The sequence below is a fragment of the Zalophus californianus genome, chromosome 11, assembly GCF_009762305.2.
Source record: "Zalophus californianus isolate mZalCal1 chromosome 11, mZalCal1.pri.v2, whole genome shotgun sequence".
In the NCBI taxonomy this organism is placed as follows: Eukaryota; Metazoa; Chordata; class Mammalia; order Carnivora; family Otariidae; genus Zalophus; species Zalophus californianus.
Genome location: NC_045605.1, coordinates 31,123,338 through 31,139,710, shown reverse-complemented (window position 1 = coordinate 31,139,710; position 16,373 = coordinate 31,123,338). Strand labels below are relative to the sequence as shown.

At 39.9% G+C, this 16,373-nt stretch overlaps 1 pseudogene; it reads left to right on the top strand.

Annotated features, from left to right (window-relative positions):
• Positions 1–3,006: 3,006 nt before the first annotated feature.
• Positions 3,007–3,170, top strand: LOC113915649 (annotated as a pseudogene).
• The last annotated feature ends 13,203 nt before the right edge of the window (positions 3,171–16,373 follow it).

Here is a 16,373-nt window from a genome sequence, read left to right as displayed (position 1 = left end):
CGTCTGATGTTATTCTGATGTTTCTCTCTCTATATGTAAGTAATCTCTTCCCCCTAACTGCCCTTAAGATGGTTTCCTTGGTTCTAAGATTTGTGAGTTTTACTGTTACATGCCAGGGCATTGATCTGTTCTCCTTCAAATTGTGAGGGGTCCTCTCTACCTCTAGGATATGAATGCTTGCTTCATTCCCCAGATTAGGGAAGTTCTCCATTACAATTTGCTCAAATATATCTTCTAGTCCTCTCTTTCTCTCGATCTCCTCAGGGATCCCAATAATTCTGACATTGGAACATTTCTTGGCATCACTTATTTCTCTAATTCTGTTTTTATGGATTTTAAGCTGTTTGTTCCAGACTTCCTCCCATTCCTTCTTTTCTATCAGTTTGTCGTCTAGATCACTAATTCATTCTTCTGTCTCATTTACCCTAGCTGTTAGAGTCTCTAGATTAGATTGAATCTCATTGATAACATTTTTAAGTTCTGCCAGATCAGCTCTCATTTCTACCCTTAGAGACTCTATGCTGCCATTAATCATTTTCTCCATTCTAGCTATTGCCCTCATAACTGTTACCCTGAAGTCTATTTCCGACATCTTGCTTATTATCTATGTCCACTTGCAAATCTGTGGCAGAAGTCACAGTCTCTGAGTCTTTCCTATTTGGGGGGTTCCTCCTCTTAGTCATTCTGTTGAGGGGTGGTTGAAAGAATGTAGAGTCCAAATTAATGACCACAACCCAAGCAAGATGCACCTGTTTTATAGGGACCTTAGGGTTGTCAGCTTCTTGTACTCCCAGACTGTCTTCTGGGGGAGGGACCTGCTGGACTGTTAGTCAGGCAACCTGTTTGGGCAGACCTGCCCCCTGTAGGGGGGGATGGGCTCAGTGAAAACCGGTTTTTAGGGGCTTTTGTTCTCTGGCGGCTTTCCATTTCTCTTCAGAGAGTCAGAGCAGAAGTGACTGTATCCAAACCACTGCCTCAGAACAGAGAGATCATAGTCTATTCTTCAGTGAGCTCTCCAGGCCATACTGTCTCTGTTTCTGTCTGTGCTGCTAAAAATGTAGTGTCCTGGGTTGTCTGCCCCACAGCAGCACTCCCAACCCTCTCTTCCAGGTCCAGGCAGTCTCTACCCTTCATGTTCTAAAACCAAGAGCCACCCCCAGTTTGCACACGTGCCCCTGCAGCTCCAGGTTTCAACCTGGAGGGCTGCCCTAAAGTTCTTTCCCCACTGCTATCAGTCTGCGAGTCTGTGCCTTGTCCACAGAGGGAGAAGCTTTCACACACCAGTGGTGCAGGATCCCGGAGGCTCACTCTCCCTTCCGCTTATCTTCTGATATCTGCCCACAGAAGCATGGCTCTCCGTTTCATATCTCGAAAACAACCGCTGGGGATACTCTGTTTGTAGAGATCCAGGTGTATCTTCTTACATCTCAGGCTGATTTTGTGGGTGTACAGAGTGGTCTGATTGATATCCAGCTTTGTAATATGGCTTGAAATCATGCATTGTGATGTCCCCAATTTTGTTTTTCTTTTTCAACATTTCCTTGGCTATTTGCAGTCTTTATTTGTTCCATACAAATGTTAGGATTGTTTGTTCCAGCTCTTTGAAAAGTGCCAATGGTATTTTGATTGGGATGGTGTTGAAAGTGTAGATTGCTCTGGGTAGCATAGACATTTTCACAATATTTATTCTTCCAATCAATGAGCATGGGGTATTTTTCCCTCCTTTTGTGTCTTCCTCAATTTATTTCCTAAGTGTTCTGTAATTTCTAGAGTATAGATCCTTTACCTCTTTGGTTAGGCTTATTCCAAGGTATTTTATGGTTTTGGTGCAATTGTAAATGGAATTGATTCCCTAATTTCTCTTTCTACAGTTACGTTGTTACTATATAGAACAGGAACTGATTTCTGTGCATTGATTTTTTATCCTGCCACATTATTGAATTGCTGTATGAGTTCTAATAATTTAAGGGTGGAGTTTTTGGCTTTCCCACATAAAGTATCATGTCATCTGTGAAGAGAGAGAGAGTTTGACTTCTTCTTTGCCAATTTGAATACCTTTTATTTCTTTTGTTGTATGATTGCTGTTGCTAGAACTTCTAGTATTATGTTGACTGATAGTGGCAAGAGTGGTCATCCTTGATGTGTTCCTGATCTTAAGGGAAAAGCTCTCAGCTTGACCCCTTGAGAATGATATTCGCTGATGGCTTTTCATAGGTATTTTTTATGAAATTGAGGAATAGTCCCTCTATCCATACACTCTGAAGAGTTTTAATCAGGAAAAGATGTTATATTTATCAAATGCTTTTTCTGCATCATTTGAGAGGATCATATGGTTCTTGTCTTTTTTTTATTAATGTGTTCTATCACAGTGATTGATTTGCAGATGTTAAACCACCCTTGCATCCCAGTAATAAATCCCACCTGGTCGTGATGAATAATCCTTTTAATGTACTGTTTGATCCTATTGGCTAGTATTTTGGTGAGAATTTTGGTACCCATGTTGATTCCTCTGTAATTCTCTATTTTGGTTTTGGGATCAAGGTTATGCTGGCCTCATAGAATGAGTTTGGAAGTTTTCCTTCTGTTTCTATTCTTTGGAAGAGCTTCAGAAGAATAGGAATTATTTCTTCTTTAAATGTTTGGTAGAATTCCGCTGGGAGGCCATCTGGCCTGGACTCGTTTTTTGGGAGGTTTTTGATTACTGTTTCAATTTTGTTACTGATTATTGGTCTATTCAGATTATCAATTTCTTCCTGTCTTAGTCTTGGTAGTTTATCAGTTTCCAGGAAGTCACTCATTTCTTCCAGGTGGCTTAATTTATTGGCATATATTTCCTGATAATAATTTCTAATAATTGTTTCTATTTCCTTGGTGTTAGTCATGATCTCTCCCCTTTAATTCATAATTTTATTAATTTGGGTCTTTTCTTTTGGATAAGTCTGGTCAAAGGTTTATAGATCTTATTAATTCTTTCAAAGAACCAGCTTCTAGTTTTGTTGATCTACTATCACTTCTCGGCCTTTTGGCTAAGATCAAGTGTAGTTTTGTTGATCTACTCTACTTTTTCTTTTTAGTAACATATAATGTATTATTTGTTTCAGGGGTACAGGTCTGTGACTCATCAGCCTTACACAATTCAAAATGCTCACCATAGCACATACCCTCCCAATGTCTGTCACTCATTTAACCCATCCCTCTTGCCCCCTCCACTCAACCCACCCTCAGTTTGTTTCCTGAGATTAAGAATCTCTTATGGTTTGTCTCCCTCTCTGGTTTCCTATTGTTTCATTTTCCCTCGCTTCCCGTATGATCCTCTGCCTTGTTTCTGAAATTCCACATATCGCTGAGATCCTATGATACTTGACTTTCTCTGATTGACTTATTTCGCTTAGCATAATACACTCGAGTTGCATCCACGTTGTTGCAAATGGCAATATTTCATGTTTTAATGGCTGCATAATATTCCATTATATATATATATATATATATATATATATATATATATATATATATATATAAATATATAATCTCACATCTTCTTTATCCATTCATCTGTTGGTGGACACCCGGGCTCTTTCCACAGTTTGGCTATTGTGGACACTGCTGCTATAAACACTGGGGTGTATGTATATCTTCAGATCACTACATTTGTATCTTTGGGGTAAATACCCAGTAGTGCAATTGCTGGGTCATAGGGTAGCTCTATTTTCAACTATTTGAGGAGCCTCCATACTGTTTTCCAGAGTTATAGCCCTACCGTCTAAATGCTTGATTAGAATTTCAATATCATTTCCATTCTAATCCATTAGCCAGAAATTAGGTCAGTCACATTGTCACACTTAGCCAAAAGGGAGCTTGGGAAATGTGGTCTTCATTACGTCTGGCCATTGTAACGCTTGGGGCTATATTACTCTAGAAGATTTTCCCTTAAGGTCAGATCACTACATTTGTAATTTTGGGGTAAATACCCAGTAGTGCAATTGTTGGGTTGTAGGGTAGCTCTATTTTAAACTATTTGAGGAACCTCCATACTGTCTTCCAGAGTGGCTGCACCAGCTTGCATTCCCACCAACAGTGTAGGAGGGTTCCCCTTTCTCCACATCCTTGCCAACATCTGTCATTTCCTGACTTGTTAATTTTAGCCATTCTGACTGGTGTGAGGTGGTATCTCATTGAGGTTTTAATTTGGATTTCCCTGCTGCTGAGTGATGTTGAGTACTTTTTCATGTGTCTGTTGGCCATTTGGATGTCTTCTTTGCAGAAATGTCTATTCATGTCTTCTGCCCATATTTTGATTGGATTATTTGTTCTTTGGGTGTTGAGTTTGATAAGTTCTTTATAGATTTTGGATACTAGCCCTTTATCTGATATGTCATTTACAAATATCTTCTCCCTTTCTGTCGGTTGTCTTTTGCTTTTGTTGACTGTTTCTTTTGCTGTGCAAAAGCTTTTTATCTTGATGAAGTCCCAAAAGTTGATTTTTGCTTTTGTTTCCCTTGCCTTTAGTGATGTATCTAGGAAGAAGTTGCTGTGGCTGAGGTCGAAGAGGTTGCTACCTGTGTTCTCCACAAGGATTTTGATGGATTCCTGTCTCACATTGAGGTCTTTCATTCATTTTGAGTCTATTTTTGTGTGTAGTGTAAGGGAATGGTCCAGTTTCATTCTTCTGCATGTGGCTATCCAATTTTTCTAACATCATTTGTTGAAGAGCCTGTATTTTTTTCCATTGGATATTTTTCCAGCTTTGTCAAAGATTAGTTGGCCATAGAGTTGAGGGTCTATTTCTGGGCTCCCTATTCTGTTCCATTGATCTAGGTGTCTGTTTTTGTGCCAGTACCATATTGTCTTGATGATTACAGCTTTTTTAAAAAAATATTTTATTTATTTATTTTGATGGAGAGAGAGAGAGACAGCGAGAGAGGGAACACAAGCAGGGGGGAGTGGGAGAGGGAGAAGCAGGCCTCCCGCCAAGCAGGAAGCCTGATGCAGGGCTTGATCCCAGGACCCTGGGATCATGACCTGAGCTGAAGGCAGACATTTAATGACTGAGCCACCCAGGCGCCCTGATGATTACAGCTTTGTAAAAGATCTTGAAGTCCAGAATTGTGATTCCACCAGCTTTCCTTTTCTTTTTCCACTTTCCTCTGGTTATTCAGTTTTTTTCTGGTTCCATACAAATTTTAGGATTATTTTTTCCATTTCTTTGAAAAAAGTGGATGGTATTTTGATAAGGATTTCATTGAATGTGTAGATTGCTCTAGGTAGCATTGACATCTTCACATTTTTTCTTCCAATCCATGAGCATTGAATATTTTTTTTCCATTTCTTTGTGTCTTCCTCAGTTTCCTTCATGAGTATTCTATAGTTTTCTGAGTACAGATTCTTTGCCTCTTTGGTTAGATTTATTCCTAGGTACCTTATGGTTTTAGGTTCAATTGTAAACAGGAACAACGCCTTAATTTCTCTTTCTTCTGTCTTGTTGTTGTATAGAAATGCCACTGATATCTGCGCATTGATTTTATATCCTGCCATTTTACTGAATTTCTGTATGAATTCTGGCAGTTTTGGGGTGGAGTCTTTTGGGTTTTCCACATAAGGAATCATATTATCTGCAAAGAATGAGAGTTTGACTTATTTACCATTTTGGATGCCTTTTATTTCTTTTTGTTTTCTAATTGCTGTGGCTAGGACTTCTAGTACTGTGTACTGTGTTGAATAGCAATGGTGATAGTGGACATCCCTGCCATGTTCCTGACCTCTCTTTTCGCTTAAATTTCAATGGCCTTTTCATGTCAGAATGTAAATGTAGGCATACATCTATCTCTTCATGTATAGTGTGCACAGCACACACAGACCCACAGTATAGTCACCAGGAGGTAGACGCTGATGCCAGACTTCTTGAGTTCAAAAAGTTGCTCCACTTACAAGCTTGTGGCCACCAGCAAGTTGTTTAAACTCTTCACGTCAAAGTTTCTTAATCTTTCAAATGATAATAAAACCTAGGATTGTTGTGAAGATTAAATAAGATGGCATGTAGAATGGAACATTTATGATGCAGAGTAAATGCTCAGTAAGTATTTGCTATGTTCACACAGACACATATGAGACAGTAGGAAGTGTGTGGGTTAACATAGACACACATGTGCAGATAACACCTAGGTACATTAGTACTCAGCAATACACTGAGAAACACAGACACCATAAGCACGTGTACATATCTGTACATGTACAAAGTTGTTCATGTCACAGACCTAACCAATGTCACAGAATCTGGAACCCCCATCTTACACCATTTTCACTTGGGAACCTCCTGCTCTCCTTGGAGTAAGTTCGTATGCTCTCATGTGAAAGACAGATTTCTCTAGGCTGAGTGTTGCTCTTTTGGGTAGAATTTACTTTATAGGTGTTACTACAGTGTGAACTCCCATAGGGCAGGGGCTGTTTTCATCTTAGTTCTAGCTGGTACCTGGACCCCATCCAATTCCTTAACACCTAACATAGTGCCTTTTAGTCTGTATCTTGCATTTTTTATGAATGGCTGAATGAATGAATGAATGAATGAACAAATGAGCAAGAAAACCGATGAATGGACCTAACACATATTGATGATGTTTTCTCCCTTGTGACCACTTGATCACATCAAGAAAGTAACACATAAATAGCAGCACTGTGGTTATCATTAGTTCAGCTGTCATCCCTTTTGCTTGCTGACACCCAGATGTTCCCACTCTATTAAGACACAAGGAGTAATCCATTATATTTGCAAATCTTAAACTTGTGGACCTCAGATTTAATTACACATAAAAATAATTTGTAAACCTGCTTAGGAAAGTACTTTGTTCTTGTTCCTTAGGCCTTGTTCCTAAAGATTCTGATTTTACTGGGTCTGAGATGAGGCCCAGGGAGCTTTATTTATAATATGCACTCCTGGTGATTCCAAAATGGCTGGTCTAAAGACCATACTGTGAAGAACACTAATCTAACACAAATAATTTTTACATCTACCATATGATTTGAATCTTACAGAATCCTATAGAGAAAGATAGATGGAAATGCTTATGCCCATTTTATGGATTAAAACCTTAGGCTGGATCCACATTACACACAATGGAGCTGGGGCTAGGGTTTAAGTCCTATACACCTAGGACCCTTTCTTGCCAGCAAGTGTCAACACTGAAAGTTGAAGTAGTTCACATTGCTCCTCCCTAGAGACTGAAAATGGAGGGCAAGTGGTGAACCTAGACTTCTCCCACCTGAAAGTAACAAAGTAATGTGTTTTCCCTGCCAGAGTAGCTAAAGGGGTTGTCAGGCTAGGACATCTCACATTCATTATTTGAAATTAATCAATATAACCTACCATGGTAACAGTCTAAAGAAGAAAATAATTATGTGATCATATCAATTGAAGGAGAAAAATCATTTGATAGAATTCAACACCCATTTATGAAAAATAGTTCTAAGAAAAATAAGAATTAGTTGAAGAGAATTTGCTCAACTTAATTAAAAAAATCTACAAAAAAATCCATAGTTAGCAGTATACTTCGTGTTATCATGTTCATGAATTGGGATAGTCAACAGAGCAAAGATATCAATTCTCTCCAAATTGATATAAAGCTTAATGTAATTCTTATCAAAATTCTAGCAAACACTTTTGTAAAGGTAGACAAAATTATCCTAATATTTATATGGAAAGGCAACAAAACTAGAAAAGCTAAAACAACTTTTAAAAAGGAGAATAAAATGTTGCTTGGGTGGCTCAGTTGGTTAAGTGTCTGCCTTTGGCTCAGGTCATGATTCCAGGGTCCTGGGATTAAGCCCTGCATTGGGCTCCCTGCTCAGTGGGGAGCCTGCTTCTCCCTCTCCCTCTGCCCTTCCCGCTGCTTCTGCTCTCTCTCTCTCTAATAAATAAATAAAATCTTAAAAAAAAGAATAAAGTCGGAATAATCAGTGTACCCAATTTCAAGACTTACCATATGTCTACAATAACCAATACTCTGTTGTATTGGTGGAGGGTGTAGGGGAGCAAATTTTGCCACTCCAACCTATGTCTCTTTGGCATATCTATTACTTTAAACTGATTATTTTTAAGAGATTGCAGACACAAGAGAAGCTCTGAAAACCAAGAAGTTACCCTTTCTGTAAGAGACATATACATGTATAAATAAGGAAAACATCCATTTGTAAGGATGCATCCCTTGCTTTACTAGGAAGAAGGGTGGACTCTAAATCTCTAGAAACTGTTATCAATGAAGAAGGCAAAGACTTAACTCTGCATAACAACACTATCCTTGTCTATTCTACTTTATCTAGTGGCTTCCATAACGCCCTATCCATCTTTAATCTTTAGCTGAAAATGTTATTTAAAATGATGGCTTCAAACATTTCAGGGAGTTACTCGGTTTTCCTAGGTCTTTCCCATATTATTAAACTTTTCTTTGATTTTCTCCTATTAATCTGTCTCATGTCAATGTGATTCTTAGGCCAGTTAGAGAATCTGTAAAGAATTTCTTTTTTCTCTCCAACAATGGAACAACATACAGAAACCAGAAATAGACCTGAAAAAATATGCCCAACTTATTTTTGACAAAATGCAAAAGCAATTTAACAAATGGTGCTAAAGCAATTGGACATCCACAGAAAGCAAAATGAAACTCAATTTGTCTCACACCTTACATAAAATTAATTCAAAATGGATCACAGACATAAATGTAAAACATCAAGCCATAAAATTTTTAGAAAATAAACAGGGGAAAATCTCTGGAATCTAGGTCTACACAAAGAGTTTTTAGACTTGATTTAGACTGTCCATATTCTGATTAGTGTCATCTCTGGTCTGCAGCTCCTGAGGGAAGCAGGTATGGTAGCAGGCATCTTCCACCCTGTTTACCCTCTGTACCTGCCACTAGTAACCAGAAAAAAAAATCACCTCACATGCCAGGAAGTCCTCTGAGGATGACTACATTTATTTCCTAGGACTTTAGAGGTTATAGCTCCAAATCCCAGCTGGATTTGTTTAGAGGTTGTAGGTGATACTACAAGCCCTTCTAATTAATTATCTTTCTTGCCTCTCATTGGTATAGTGAACTTACACTCTCCTAGGTTGCTCTCAAGTGTTGCCTGGGCAATTAACAGATATTCTGTGTGTGAATAGGACCACTGTTAGTCTGCCAGGGCCCCTTGCCTCTCTGCCTGCTGTGGTGAGATGTGCAAGGCAGGGATATTGTCAGTATGGAAAAGATCATATCTAGCAATGGCCTAATTATGGCCTAAAGAGTTTGAAGTTATGGTGTTCTGCATGTATGCTATAAAACTCTGAACAATGAAGTTAATGTGACCAGAAAATAAATTATCACTCATATCTTGCATTTTCTATATAAACTTGCATTTATAGTCATTGCAAGTGAAACACAACTTTTGGGAGAGTTATCAGAACACAGTGTTTATGGGCAACATGACAGGTGATGCAGCATCATGAGTAATGATGGAACCAGCATTAGATAAATGGTATTAGGGAACTGTAGAGGCAAGGTGAGTCGTGTTGTTTCCATACAATCAGGTTCCAAAGATTTATAGTGCTGTGAGTTATAACAGTGTGGTTGACTTGTCCCAGTGGGGGACATGAAATTATTTAGAAATGACACATCTGACAATAAAGAAAAGACTTAGACAAGAAGGGATGGTGCTATACATTACTAGTACCTTCACACTTACTGATGGGACAAGAAGCAAACATATAAGTAACCCTTATCAGTCTTATTTTATTTTTTTCTGTGATAAATTGCTCTACTTCATGTTGGCTAATGGATTATGTAACACACAACTTTTTTGTTTATAGAGGCAGGACCCTGTGCAATAGGTGGCCATTCTGCATAGAGATGTTGAGCATCCAATATCTATATAAAAGTACTTCACAGTATAAATAATGTTGTTTAAATATTAGGGCTTGATAGTAGGCTTTTATTCCCCCATCTTTTCCTAGTTTTTTTGTTAAGAGGATTGGGGAAAAAATGGATGAGAAAGTTTTTGTGAATATTGATATGCTTGGCAAATATCAGCATCATTCTTTTTTTTTCATAGTTTCAGAGTAGAATTTAGTGATTCATCAGTTGCATCTAATACCCATTGCTCATTACATCAAGTGCCCTCCTTAATGCCCATCACCGAATTATCCCTTTCCTCCATTCGCTTCCCCTCCAGCAATCACCAGTTTGTTTTCTAGAGTTCAGCATCTCTTATGGTTTGCCTCCCTCTCAATTTTCATCTTATTTTATTTTTCCTTCCCTCCCCCTATGTTCATTTGTTTTGTTTCTTAAATTCCACATATGAATGAAATCATATGGTATTTGTCTTTCTCTGACTGACTTATTTCATATAAGCGTCATTCTTAATACTAAGCTGGGTGGTGGTGGCGCCTGGGTGGCTCAGTCATTGAGCGTCTGCTTTCAGCTCAGGTCATGATCCCAGGGTCCTGGGATCGAGCCCCGCATCGGGCTCCCTGCTCTGCGGGGAGCCGACTTCTCCCATTCCCACACCCCCTGCTTGTGTTCTCTCTCGCTGTGACTCTCTCTGTCAAATAAATAAACAAAATCTTAAAAAAAATACTAAGCTGGGTGGGCTGACACAAGGTGAGAAGAGATGTGTTCAGGGTCATAAAGCTTGGTCTGATGGATATAGGACATGAAGTTTTCACATCCTCTTGAGCATTCTCTTCAAGTCTGTGCCTGATGCACATCATGCTGAGAGACATGAGCGATAGGCAGCCTCCCAGCTGGATTTGTTTGCCTGCTGAAACCCCTTCTATTACAATCCTACTTATTGAAGCAGCTTCCATTTGTCAAAAAAGGGGCAACTTTCCACAATAAATAATACTGGTGTAATCAAGTATTTCCTAATAGGCCCAACTACATTTAACTTTTACCATCAAAATATTTTTTTCCTCTTTCATTTTCAATTTCCTCATCTATAAAATGGTGATGGTGATACCTGATCTGTTTTATAGGGCAATTGTTAGATTCAATGATGATGATGATGATGGAGATGATAATGATGGTGATGATAACAGCAACAATACAGTGACAACAATAGTTGCCATTCACAGTGTGAATATATTGTGACAGTCACTTTAGTAAGCTCTCTACAAGCACTGTCTCATTTTATCCTCACAACAATACTAGGAAGCAGATGAGGACATTTCACAAGAGGATGCTAGGCACAGAGGAGATGCGTAGTTTGTCCAAAGTCACATAGCAGCTGTGATGACAGCTGCAGGACACTGTTGCTGCCCTTGGTCCCTCTGATATCTGGACCAGGCAGATGAGGTGGAAAATAAGACAGTGGGTCTTAGAGTCTCTGTGAAAAGCAGCAGGAATTTTGTCCAGATTGCAGGATAGGGTACAGGAATCCATGGTTTTTCACTCTACCAGAGAGGAAGGTCTAGAGTGGAAATAGAGCTGCCTTAACATGATATCTTGAGTTGCTGTGTCTTATTCTCCACTTATAACATGGGTATGGTCTCCTTTGCCTTTCAGAAACAGTGCTCTTGTGATGATGGGTAAAGGGAAAGCACAGAAAGTCCAGTTTTCTACTCTAAACAGCTCCACATGTGATTTCCTTTTCTTCTCCAATGTTGAATCTTTGAACAAGGCCAGACCTAGGCAAAGGTAATGTAGCATATGAAGCATGCAGTCAGAACAAAGGTAGACTCATTCTTGGTGTAGGATCATGGGGGCTCCCTGGTGTCTAAGATGTTGTCCCTGGTCCTGAATCATAAAAAGTCTGTGGGTTCTGAGGGAGGAAACTGAGCTACCTGGCAGAGGGGTGAGAAGTGAGTTAGTGAGCATTGCAGATTCAGGGCAGCAGTGAGTTACCACAGGTGCAGAAGTGTCTTCACAGTTAAATAGAGCAAAGTCACACCTGTCAGCTCTGGTGATAGCTTTCTTTCTGGAGCAGGTTCTCTATCTAAATTCTTTTAGGCAGTTAGGGATGAGGGAGGTAAATTTCTTCTTGAGTATTTTGCCTTTTGCTGTTTTCAGCTTGGCATAATCTGAATGCTAAAGTGGCCCATCTTAAGGCAATTCCTTCTGAGCCCCTACAGAGACCTTTGTTCAGGTGTGGCTGGCTACAGGGTTTTAAAACCACTTTGGCCATACCTGATTCTGAGTCCTCAAAAAGGTGGGCTGAGGGGACACCATGACAGCCCTAGAAACTTCTGTCACTCAAAGCTGAGTCATGTCTGTAAGAGTCCTCCCTGGTTGGTTCAGAATTGCCCAGGGTCCTAGAGCATCAGCCTCAATGGGATGGCCATAACTCACAGTCCTGGGAGCCTGCACAAATGTATCAGGGGGAAAAAAAAGGGATTGCCCAGTAGCTGTTTACAAAATTCTTGTGCTCTGTAGAAAAGACTGTGAAAATGGCCTAGAAGCTGCAGAAAAGACTAGGTAGGTTATTTCAGTGACTAAATAGCTGTGAGACTGCCTGAATCAACAGAGAGAAGTGCTCAGTTTCACAGTTTGGATCCTGCTGCTGGCCTTGCTGAGGTTTATTCAGTTTTAGACTGCAGGCTTTGGTCCACATGGCTGCCCATTTCTTCCCCCAGGGGACACAAGGAGGAGCCTGGACTGGATCTCAACCACTTCCTTGCTGTTCAGGACTTTAGGGAACAGACTGAGGATGGAACACCATGATCATTTCACAGCTCAGATGCCCCATGGTAAAGTCAGGAGAGTTTAGTACTATTCTTTCCATTTCTCATTTGTGGAAACTGAAGCTAAGAGAATATTAACAACTTGTCTCAGGCCTCAAGATGTGTGTGTAAAAGAATTGGAATTTGAATCTAGCTCATATAGCAGAAAAATCCTGTTTGGTTCATACTCATGTTCCCCAAAGGAAAGTGATCTTCCTCCAGTGCTCTGGCCACTCCTTGAGACATAATTCATGGAGTGTCTTTGTCAATGAGCCGATGCAGGTCACCCCACCTGTACATGCTCAGGCCTTCACCACATATCCTTTGGGTGCATGTTTCCTCTCCCCTTGGCCTGCTGCTTAGATGAGGTGATGGGCCTTACATTCTGACCTTTTCAGCCCTCCATTTTGTCTTTACCCACTAAGAGACAAAGAAAAAAATCCCTTCATTCTTTAGTCTATAATATATCTCAATTTTGTATTTTAAAAGGTAATAATTTATATGATAGAATGTTCCTTTAAACATTCTAAAAAGTGGGTTTATTGGAAAATTTTTACCCTGCTTGATTATCTAAATGCTCTTGTATTTCAAGAATGAGTGTATATACTTTAGATGATAGGAGGCAAGATGGCAGAGGAGTAGGGGACCCCACTTCAACTGGTCCTCTGAATTTAGCTGGATATCTACCAACGAAACCATTCTGAACACCCACAGAATCAGCCTGAGATGTAAGAATTTACATCTGGATTCCCACAAGCAGAAAAGCACTGCCTGTCCAAAGGTAGGAAGGGTGGAGTCATGAATCTGTGGAGAGAAAGATTAGAAGATAAGCAAAAGGGGGAGGGATCCTCCATAAGGTGGCTCCTGGAAAGTGGTATAACATATAACACAAGAGCACAAAAGTGTCCTGCATCAGGGACCAGGTGAAAACTCTCAGAGCTGTAGTGTCCAGGAAAGGGCTTTAAAGCAGTGCCCAGACAGGATCCAGGAGCTGCGGGTGCACACACAAGCCTGCTGCAGCTCAAGGTTTTAGAAGCACAAAAGCAGAGACATGCCAGGGCCCCTGGGATGACCTCTAAGAGAGTCACTGTAGGCACACACCATGGGAGGCTGCGGTTTTCATACAGAACACACAGAAACAGAGACTGCTTGTCCTGGAGGGTTTAGTGAAAAGAGTGGACTGGGATTTCTTTGCTCTGAGCCAGAGGTTTGGGTGCAGCCATTTTTGCTCTGACCCTCAGAAGAGGGTCAGAAACTTGCCAGAGAAGAAAAACTCAAAAAACCGGTTTCCACTGAGCCCATACCCCAACAGGGACAGGGCAACTCTGCCCAAGCAGGGTTGCCTGAGAAACAGCACAGCAGGCCCCTCTTCCAGAAGACAGGCTGGAAGAACAAGAGTACAAGAGTCCTACGGTCCCCATAAGACTGTAAAATCCCAGCACCAGGGGAAAATAGTATATTGAGCTCCACACAGCTTGTTTATTTTTCAGATACAACTCTCTTTTTCTTTTTATTCTTTCTCTTATGCTTCTTCTCTGTTTTTTCTTTTTACATTTTCTCATTTTAACTAGATGTTTAATATATCAACTTATATTTCATGGTAGCTTTTTTACTTGTAATTTTTCACACCTATATTTTTTATACATATAGGCTTCGTTGTATCTTTCTTTTTCCCTATTCAATATTACTTTTATGTATATACAAGTGTGACCTTCCCTGTAATTTTGGGAAGTATTGTCCTCTAAAAAAACATAACAAAATACACGCAGGAACAACTGAAACACCCTACTTTGTCCACACTGAGAGGTTATAGCCCCCCTCCACCTCACTCACTTTTTTTTTTTACTTTTAATTTTTTTAATTTTTAAATTTTATAAATTTTATTATTGTATTTCATTTGGCTTTGTTTTTTTGGTGGTGGCTTCTGACCCTCTGGATTTTCCTAGGGTGCATCTTGCTTGGATCATGGTTAATACTTTGGACTCTGTACATTTCCTCAGCCACCCCACAACAGAATGACTAGGAAGAGGAACTCCCAACAAAGAAAAGAACCAGAGACAATGGCTTCTGCCACAGATCTAATGGATATGGATATAAGCAAGATGTCATAGATAGACTTCAGAGTAGCAATTACAAAGTCGATATCTAGGCTTGAGAAAAATAATAGTAACAATATAGAATCTCTAAGGGCAGAAATGAGAGCTAATCAGGCCAAACTTAAAAATGCTATGAATGAGATTCAGTCTAAACTAGATACCCTGACAACCAGGGCAAATGAAACAGAAGAACAAATTAGTGAGCTAGAAGATAGGATGATAGAAAGGAAGGAAGCCAAGGAGGCCTGGGATAAACAGGTAAAAGCCCATGAGATCAGACTGAGAGAGATTAATAATGCCATGAAGTGTTCCAATGTCAGAATTATTGGGATCCCTGAGGGGGTGGAGGGAGAGAGAGAGAGAGAGAGAAGACTAGAAGGTATATTTGAGGAAATCATAGCTGAGAACTTCCCTAATATGGGGAAGAAAACAAGCTTTCATGTCTAAGAGGCAGAGAGGACCACTCCCAAGATCAATAAAAACAAACCAATGCCCTGGCATATAATACTAAAACTTGCAAATGGCAAGATCTCATTCCTTTGATGGCTGAATAATATTACATTTTGTATATATACCACATCTTCTTTATCCATTCAGCTGTCAATGGACATCTTGGCTCTTTCCACAGTTTGGCTATTGTCAATCAGAGAAAGACATATATCATATGACCTCACTGATATGAGGAATTCTTAATCTCAGAAAACAAACTGAGGTTTGCTGGAGTGGTGGGGGGTGGGAGGGATGGGGTGGCTGGGTGATAGACATTGGGGAGGGTATGTGCTATGGTGAGCGCTGTGAATTGTGCAATACTGTTGAATCACAGATCTGTACTTCTGAAACAAATAATGCAATATATGTTAAGAAAAAAAAAGGAAGAAGAAGATAGCAGGAGGGGAAGAATGAAGGGGAGTAAGTCAGAGGGGGAGACGAACCATGAGAGACGATGGGCTCTGAAAAACAAACTGAGGGTTCTAGAGGGGAGGAGGGTGGGGGGATGGGTTAGCCTGGTGATGGGTATTAAAGAAGGCACGTTCTGCGTGGAGCACTGGGTGATATGCACAAACAATGAATCATGGAACACAACATCAAAAACTAATGATGTAATGTATGGTGATTAACATAACAATAAAAAATTAAAAAAAAATCTTGCAAATCTTAGAGCCAAAGAAGCTATCCTGAGAGCAGCTAAGGGGAAGAGATTTCTTACATAAAGAGGGAGGAACATCAGAATAACGTGAGACCTGTCCACAGAGACCTGGCAAGCCAGAAAGGACTGGCAAGACTTATTCAGGGCAATACATGAAAAGAACATGCAGCCAAGAATACTTTATCCAGCAAGGTTGTCATTCAGAGTGGACAGAGAGACAAGGAGCTTCGAGGACCAGCAGAAGCTGAAAGAATATGTGACCACCAAGCTGGCCCTGCAAGAAATATTAAGGGGGATTCTACAAAAGAAGAAAGACCCCAAGAGTAATATAGACCAGAAATTTACAGAGACAATCTACAGAAACAGGGACTTTACAGGCAATATGATGGAACTAAAATCATATCTTTCAACAGTCACTCTCAATGTGAATGGCCTAAATTGCTCCCAT